This window comes from Schistocerca americana, unplaced genomic scaffold (assembly GCF_021461395.2).
Source record: "Schistocerca americana isolate TAMUIC-IGC-003095 unplaced genomic scaffold, iqSchAmer2.1 HiC_scaffold_179, whole genome shotgun sequence".
NCBI classification, from domain to species: Eukaryota; Metazoa; Arthropoda; class Insecta; order Orthoptera; family Acrididae; genus Schistocerca; species Schistocerca americana.
Genome location: NW_025725883.1, coordinates 60,001 through 67,500, shown reverse-complemented (window position 1 = coordinate 67,500; position 7,500 = coordinate 60,001). Strand labels below are relative to the sequence as shown.

The following is a 7,500-nucleotide window of genomic DNA, read 5'->3' as shown; positions in this document are numbered from 1 at the left end:
CCCTCCAATAGATACTCGTTAAAGGATTTAAAGTGTACTCATTCCGATTACGGGGCCTCGGATGAGTCCCGTATCGTTATTTTTCGTCACTACCTCCCCGTGCCGGGAGTGGGTAATTTGCGCGCCTGCTGCCTTCCTTGGATGTGGTAGCCGTTTCTCAGGCTCCCTCTCCGGAATCGAACCCTGATTCCCCGTTACCCGTTACAACCATGGTAGGCGCAGAACCTACCATCGACAGTTGATAAGGCAGACATTTGAAAGATGCGTCGCCGGTACGAGGACCGTGCGATCAGCCCAAAGTTATTCAGAGTCACCAAGGCAAACGGACCGGACGAGCCGACCGATTGGTTTTGATCTAATAAAAGCGTCCCTTCCATCTCTGGTCGGGACTCTGTTTGCATGTATTAGCTCTAGAATTACCACAGTTATCCAAGTAACGTGGGTACGATCTAAGGAACCATAACTGATTTAATGAGCCATTCGCGGTTTCACCTTAATGCGGCTTGTACTGAGACATGCATGGCTTAATCTTTGAGACAAGCATATGACTACTGGCAGGATCAACCAGGGAGCTGCGTCAACTAGAGCTGAGCAGCCGGCCGCCCGGGAGTGTGTCCCGGGGGCCCGCGCGAACACGCAAGCGTCCGCTCAATTATTCTGCAAACAGGAGGAGGCTGAGCTCCCCTGCACCATACACCTCGAAACCCTCTCAGGTCCCGGCGGCGCGCAGCGCCGTCCTAAGTACTTGGTCGGGTTCGAGAGAGGCGCAATCGCCCGGAGTTTGGCGAGTAGACGCTTTAGGTGCGACCACCCGTGCTCCCAACTGAGCTTGCCGCTGCCGACAGAGGCCCGGGAGCGTGCTGTCGTGGCATTGCCGGCGGGAGACAACACGCGCCACCTACGGTGACCGGCAGCTCCAACGCCAGCGCCACAGAAGGACAAAAGCCCCACTTGGGTGCCGAAGCGAACTCTCCCAGCACAGCGCACGCGCCAACACGTCCGCACAGCTGCGATACAAACCACCTGCGAGAACCGCAGAGGCGACCGAGCAGCAGACGGCGTCGCGGCGCCGAGCGCCGGGCGGCGGCGCATCCTCAGCGCACACAGTCCTCAATCGGACCAGCACACTGCAGATGTCCACCGCGCTTCGCACCGGGCCCGCGAGGACCTACTTTGGCCGCACGGCGCCGCGTGCAGGGTGCGCCGGCGCGCAGCTGCGCCGCCTGCCGCCTCCGTCGGCCGGCGCGCCTGCCACTGGCCGCCCCCACCAGCCGGCTGTAGCGCGTGCGCCCACGCACCGCGCGGCCAGCACGCCGGGAGGCCCCCCCTCACCGGCCGGGGACGGTCCCACCCAGCCACCGCCGCGTATCGCTTCACACCCAGATGCCATTCACGTTCGTGGGCATGGTGGGTATCGCTGGAACAACCGGTTGGTAGCTCAACCGATCGTCGCCATCACTGATTCACCTCTAGCGAGAACAACCGCACCACAACGGTTTACCAGTTGTTCATTTGCGTAACGTCACCAGCAAACGTAGGCGTCCATCGCCATTTGCAAATTCAACGATTGTTGCATGCCTGTGTCAGGTGTCACGACACACTATGTCTGCCCACATACACGCAACAACATGTGCACGCTTCGCGAACACGTGGAAGGTGGCCCCCGTACGTATGCGATGTCCATTGCGCGAACGACTGTCAACCGGCCTCTGTCGCATGTCGCAGATGTGGAACGCAGTGCACCATGCTATCATGGTGTGTGAGAAGAGACGACTACGTCTGACAACACGCGCCACTACATCAACAGACGGCTCATGCTGATCGCCATCCAGGGCATACCACACTGCAATCCAGCTCTTATAGGGAGACGACACGTAGCTGAGTGCACAACATTTGGACCGCATGGTTCGCCGTTGTTGGCGCAGTCGTTGTACGGTCACATGTACCACGATGTATCATTCAGTACATGAGGACCAATGTGCAGTACAGTGTGTGATTTGGACGTACAACATCAGCGGACAGTTGACACAGGCCGTACCACAGCGTAGGCTAAGTGCTTCGCCATGCAAATGCCAATGAACAACTGCAAATGCCAATGAACAACTGCAAAGGGCATTGAGCATGTACGTCCTGCTGCCATCCACATTACAGTGTATAGCTGCAAGGTGTTTAACATGAAGCGATACACTGGGGACCGGGCAGTGCGAGTAGCAAACTATATTGCGGGGGTTGCAGTTAGGCAACACTACACTAATTTAACGCGTCGTATGACAATTACAGAGCAGGTTAAGGCCCAACGTGTGTTGGGTTAAGGCCCAACGTGTGTTGGGTTAAGGCCCAACGTGTGTTGGGTTAAGGCCCAACGTGTGTTGGGTTAAGGCCCAACGTGTGTTGGGTTAAGGCCCAACGTGTGTTGGGTTAAGGCCCAACGTGTGTTGGGTTAAGGCCCAACGTGTGTTGGGTTAAGGCCCAACGTGTGTTGGGTTAAGGCCCAACGTGTGTTGGGTTAAGGCCCAACGTGTGTTGGGTTAAGGCCCAACGTGTGTTACGTTACGGCGCAACGTGGGTTACGTTACGGCGCAACGTGGGTTGCGTTACGGCGCAACGTAGGTTACGTTACGGCGCAACGTAGGTTACGTTAAGGCGCAACGTAGGTTACGTTAAGGCGCAACGTAGGTTACGTTAAGGCGCAACGTAGGTTACATTAAGGCGCAATATAGGTTACATTAAGGCGCAATATAGGTTACATTAAGGCGCAATATAGGTTACATTAAGGCGCAATATAGGTTACGTTAAGGCGCAATATAGGTTAGGTTAAGGCGCAATATAGGTTACGTTAAGGCGCAATATAGGTTACGTTAAGGCGCAATATAGGTTACGTTAAGGCGCAATATAGGTTACGTTAAGGCGCAATATAGGTTACGTTAAGGCGCAATATAGGTTACGTTAAGGCGCAATATAGGTTACGTTAAGGCGCAATATAGGTTACGTTAAGGCGCAATATAGGTTAGGTTAAGGCGCAATATAGGTTAGGTTAAGGCGCAATATAGGTTAGGTTAAGGCGCAATATAGGTTAGGTTAAGGCGCAATATAGGTTACGTTAAGGCGCAATATAGGTTACGTTAAGGCGCAATATAGGTTACGTTAAGGCGCAATATAGGTTAGGTTAAGGCGCAATATAGGTTAGGTTAAGGCGCAATATAGGTTAGGTTAAGGCGCAATATAGGTTACGTTAAGGCGCAATATAGGTTAGGTTAAGGCGCAATATAGGTTAGGTTAAGGCGCAATATAGGTTAGGTTAAGGCGCAATATAGGTTAGGTTAAGGCGCAATATAGGTTAGGTTAAGGCGCAATATAGGTTAGGTTAAGGCGCAATATAGGTTACGTTAAGGCGCAATATAGGTTACGTTAAGGCGCAATATAGGTTAGGTTAAGGCGCAATATAGGTTACGTTAAGGCGCAATATAGGTTACGTTAAGGCGCAATACAGGTTAGGTTAAGGCGCCATACAGGTTAGGTTAAGGCGCAATACAGGTTAGGTTAAGGCGCAATACAGGTTAGGTTAAGGCGCAATACAGGTTAGGTTAAGGCGCAATACAGGTTAGGTTAAGGCGCAATACAGGTTAGGTTAAGGCGCAATACAGGTTAGGTTAAGGCGCAATACAGGTTAGGTTAAGGCGCAATACAGGTTAGGTTAAGGCGCAATACAGGTTAGGTTAAGGCGCAATACAGGTTAGGTTAAGGCGCAATACAGGTTAGGTTAAGGCGCAATACAGGTTAGGTTAAGGCGCAATACAGGTTAGGTTAAGGCGCAATACAGGTTAGGTTAAGGCGCAATACAGGTTAGGTTAAGGCGCAATACAGGTTAGGTTAAGGCGCAATACAGGTTAGGTTAAGGCGCAATACAGGTTAGGTTAAGGCGCAATACAGGTTAGGTTAAGGCGCAATACAGGTTAGGTTAAGGCGCAATACAGGTTAGGTTAAGGCGCAATACAGGTTAGGTTAAGGCGCAATACAGGTTAGGTTAAGGCGCAATACAGGTTAGGTTAAGGTACGACATAGGTTAGGTTAAGGTACGACATAGGTTAGGTTAAGGTACGACATAGGTTAGGTTAAGGTACGACATAGGTTAGGTTACGGTACGACATAGGTTAGGTTACGGTACGACATAGGTTAGGTTACGGTACGACATAGGTTAGGTTACGGTACGACATAGGTTAGGTTACGGTACGACATAGGTTAGGTTACGGTACGACATAGGTTAGGTTACGGTACGACATAGGTTAGGTTACGGTACGACATAGGTTAGGTTACGGTACGACATAGGTTAGGTTACGGTACGACATAGGTTAGGTTACGGTACGACATAGGTTAGGTTACGGTACGACATAGGTTAGGTTACGGTACGACATAGGTTAGGTTACGGTACGACATAGGTTAGGTTACGGTACGACATAGGTTAGGTTACGGTACGACATAGGTTAGGTTACGGTACGACATAGGTTAGGTTACGGTACGACATAGGTTAGGTTACGGTACGACATAGGTTAGGTTACGGTACGACATAGGTTAGGTTACGGTACGACATAGGTTAGGTTACGGTACGATATAGGTTAGGTTACGGTACGACATAGGTTAGGTTACGGTACGACATAGGTTAGGTTACGGTACGACATAGGTTAGGTTACGGTACGATATAGGTTAGGTTACGGTACGATATAGGTTAGGTTACGGTACGATATAGGTTAGGTTACGGTACGATATAGGTTAGGTTACGGTACGATATAGGTTAGGTTACGGTACGATATAGGTTAGGTTACGGTACGATATAGGTTAGGTTACGGTACGATATAGGTTAGGTTACGGTACGATATAGGTTAGGTTACGGTACGATATAGGTTAGGTTACGGTACGATATAGGTTAGGTTACGGTACGATATAGGTTAGGTTACGGTACGATATAGGTTAGGTTACGGTACGATATAGGTTAGGTTACGGTACGATATAGGTTAGGTTACGGTACGATATAGGTTAGGTTACGGTACGATATAGGTTAGGTTACGGTACGATATAGGTTAGGTTAAGGTACACATTGTTGTAAGGAAAGGTTTAATGGGGGGCGGGGCGGCCGGTTTGTTGATTGTGATTATAGTAAGTGGATGCCTGCGGCATCATCTGATTTGCCACGTCAGGATGCACCTTTGGCTCATGACAGGCGGCGCTCTCATTCCATGCTTGTGGCAGACCTGTGTCTTTCATTCCTGCCATTGTTTGTGTGCTGTGAGAGGAGGCAGTATTGTGATGTTGGGTGCACCCCTGTGTAGGACATGTGTGGGTGTTGGTGGCTTGGCTGAGCAATGGTGGTTGTCGGGTGGGTGGGATATTCTGTTTTCTGAGTGGACCTCCCAGTCTGGTTATGACAGTGTGGATTGTCTAATGTGGCGGAGAGGATGCACTGGGTGTTGTTCCATGCTGGTGCTTACATATTGTCTGTGTGCGTGTTACAGGCAGAGAGTAGTGCGTGATAAGGGTGTGTGGCTGACGTGTGGTTGTGATTGTGAGCAGAGTCTTTCAGCATGTATACGGACAGTTGTATACATTATCTGTATTCTGATGGCTCTATCTATTACTAATCAGCGCCGTGTATACGTTTAATCCGGTTCCAGTCGAAACTGTTGTATCTCTGTACATTAGTGACACGGCGAGCCCGCTATGTAGTTACTCGTCTCGGCAGCTTCCACCGGTGTATGGCAAATGATTATAAGGAATCAGTCTAGTCGTCAATACCGATGGTGTGACGTCACATGTCTGGGGTGGGGGACGCTGCGCCCTTCCGGTGGGTCATGGCCTAGAAAGACTCTTCCCACGCAGGGGGGCGTGGACTGTCATTGACTCTTCCGAGTAATATACTTGCCGTACGTTTTTGCGACTGCGAGTGCAACGCTCACCGGTACCGACATGGATGGAGCGCCTCCTAGCTGACCGCTCAGCATCGGCATTCGTACAGAGAGCAACGCGATCGCGTCTCTAGCTCGTAACTGGTACAGCTCGCAGCTCATGTATAGGGACAGCGGGAATGTCGCATATTGGACGTACCTCTTTTTTTTTTTTTTTTTTTTTCTTTATTGTATTTCAATTCCCCTATCGGGGCGGGCTGGCAGCAGCATATGCGCTGCTCTTCAGCCGAAAGACATAGAACAAAACAATAGAAGACATTTAAAATAGCAAAGGAGAGAAGAAGGCGAACATAGATATAAAAAGGGAGAACATCATGGAAGGCAATATACAAAAAACGGGGTGACTGTAAAATGGAGATAAAAAACTGTTTAAAAGTAGCACACACAAAAAGCCACACACTGCGACGATTAAAAGAAACACAAGGCACAGTATGACTGGAGCATAAGGGTGTTGACGGCTGGCATAGCACACAGCGTAGCACTGACGGCGAACCTCAAGGCAGCACACAATTAAAATCACACCTCTTGACGCACACGAGAAAAGCACGAAACACAACACTGACGTGGCACACTGATGTCGATCAATACAGAGGATCTGCCAGGTTCAAGGAGATGAGGGAGACCTGAAGAAGGGAGGGAGGGGAAGAGATGGGGGAGGGGAAATGGGGGGCGCTCGGAAGAGGGCCAGGTAGGGAGGGATGTGGGAAGGAGAGAGGCAAGTATGGGGTGCAGGGTCTCAGGGGAGGGGGGGATGGAGGAAAATCCACTCTGGGAGAAGGAGGAAAGAGGAGAAGGGGGCCCTGGGGAGGGGGGGGGGGGAACAAGGCCGGGTTATAGTTGGAAGGAAGGGTATATGTCACGGCGAAGTTCGTCATCCGGGAGGGGGAGGCGTTGGAAATTGCCCTGATGAAGGAGATGGAGGGTGTGGAGGTGGAGAGAGGGAGGGATACAGCGATAGAGGCGCGGCAACGGGCGGGGGGTGGAGAGGAAGGAGGAAACCAGAGGGTGGGGGGGATCAACCCTGCGAACAATGTAAAGGATGCGGAGATGTTGGAGGAACAAGAGGAGGTGGGGGAAGGGGATCAGTTCATACAGGAGCCGTGTGGGGGAAGGAAGGCGGATACGGAAGGCAAGGCGGAGCGCATGGCGTTCAAGGATTTGGAGAGCCTTGTAAAAGCGGGTGGGGGCGGAGATCCAGGCGACGCTGGCATAACAGAGGATAGGACGGATGAGGGATTTGTAGGTGTGGAGGATGGTAGAAGGATGCAATCCCCATGTCCGGCCGGACAGGAGTTTCAGCAGGCGGAGGCGGGAATGGGCTGTCTGCTGGATGGTCAGGAGATGAGGGGTCCAGGTGAGGTGTCGGTCAAGGGTGAGGCCAAGGTATTTCAGGGTGGGGGTGAGTTGGATAGGACGACCATAAAGGGTGAGGTAGAAATCTTGGAGGCGAAAGGAGCGAGTGGTACGGCCTATGATGATTGCCTGGGTTTTGGAGGGGTTGAGACGGAGGAGCCACTGGTTACACCAAGTGGTGAACTGGTTA

General features: G+C 51.2%; 1 non-coding gene across 1 annotated transcript in view; it reads right to left on the bottom strand.

The window, feature by feature from the left end:
- The window catches only part of LOC124572251, a 1,910-nt gene extending 1,339 nt beyond the window's left edge, over window positions 1-571 (bottom strand). Inside the window, exon 1 of the ribosomal RNA XR_006972004.1 lies at window positions 1-571. This exon is cut by the window's left edge and continues 1,339 nt beyond it. This is a non-coding gene — a ribosomal RNA (small subunit ribosomal RNA).
- Between the last annotated feature and the right edge of the window lie 6,929 nt (window positions 572-7,500).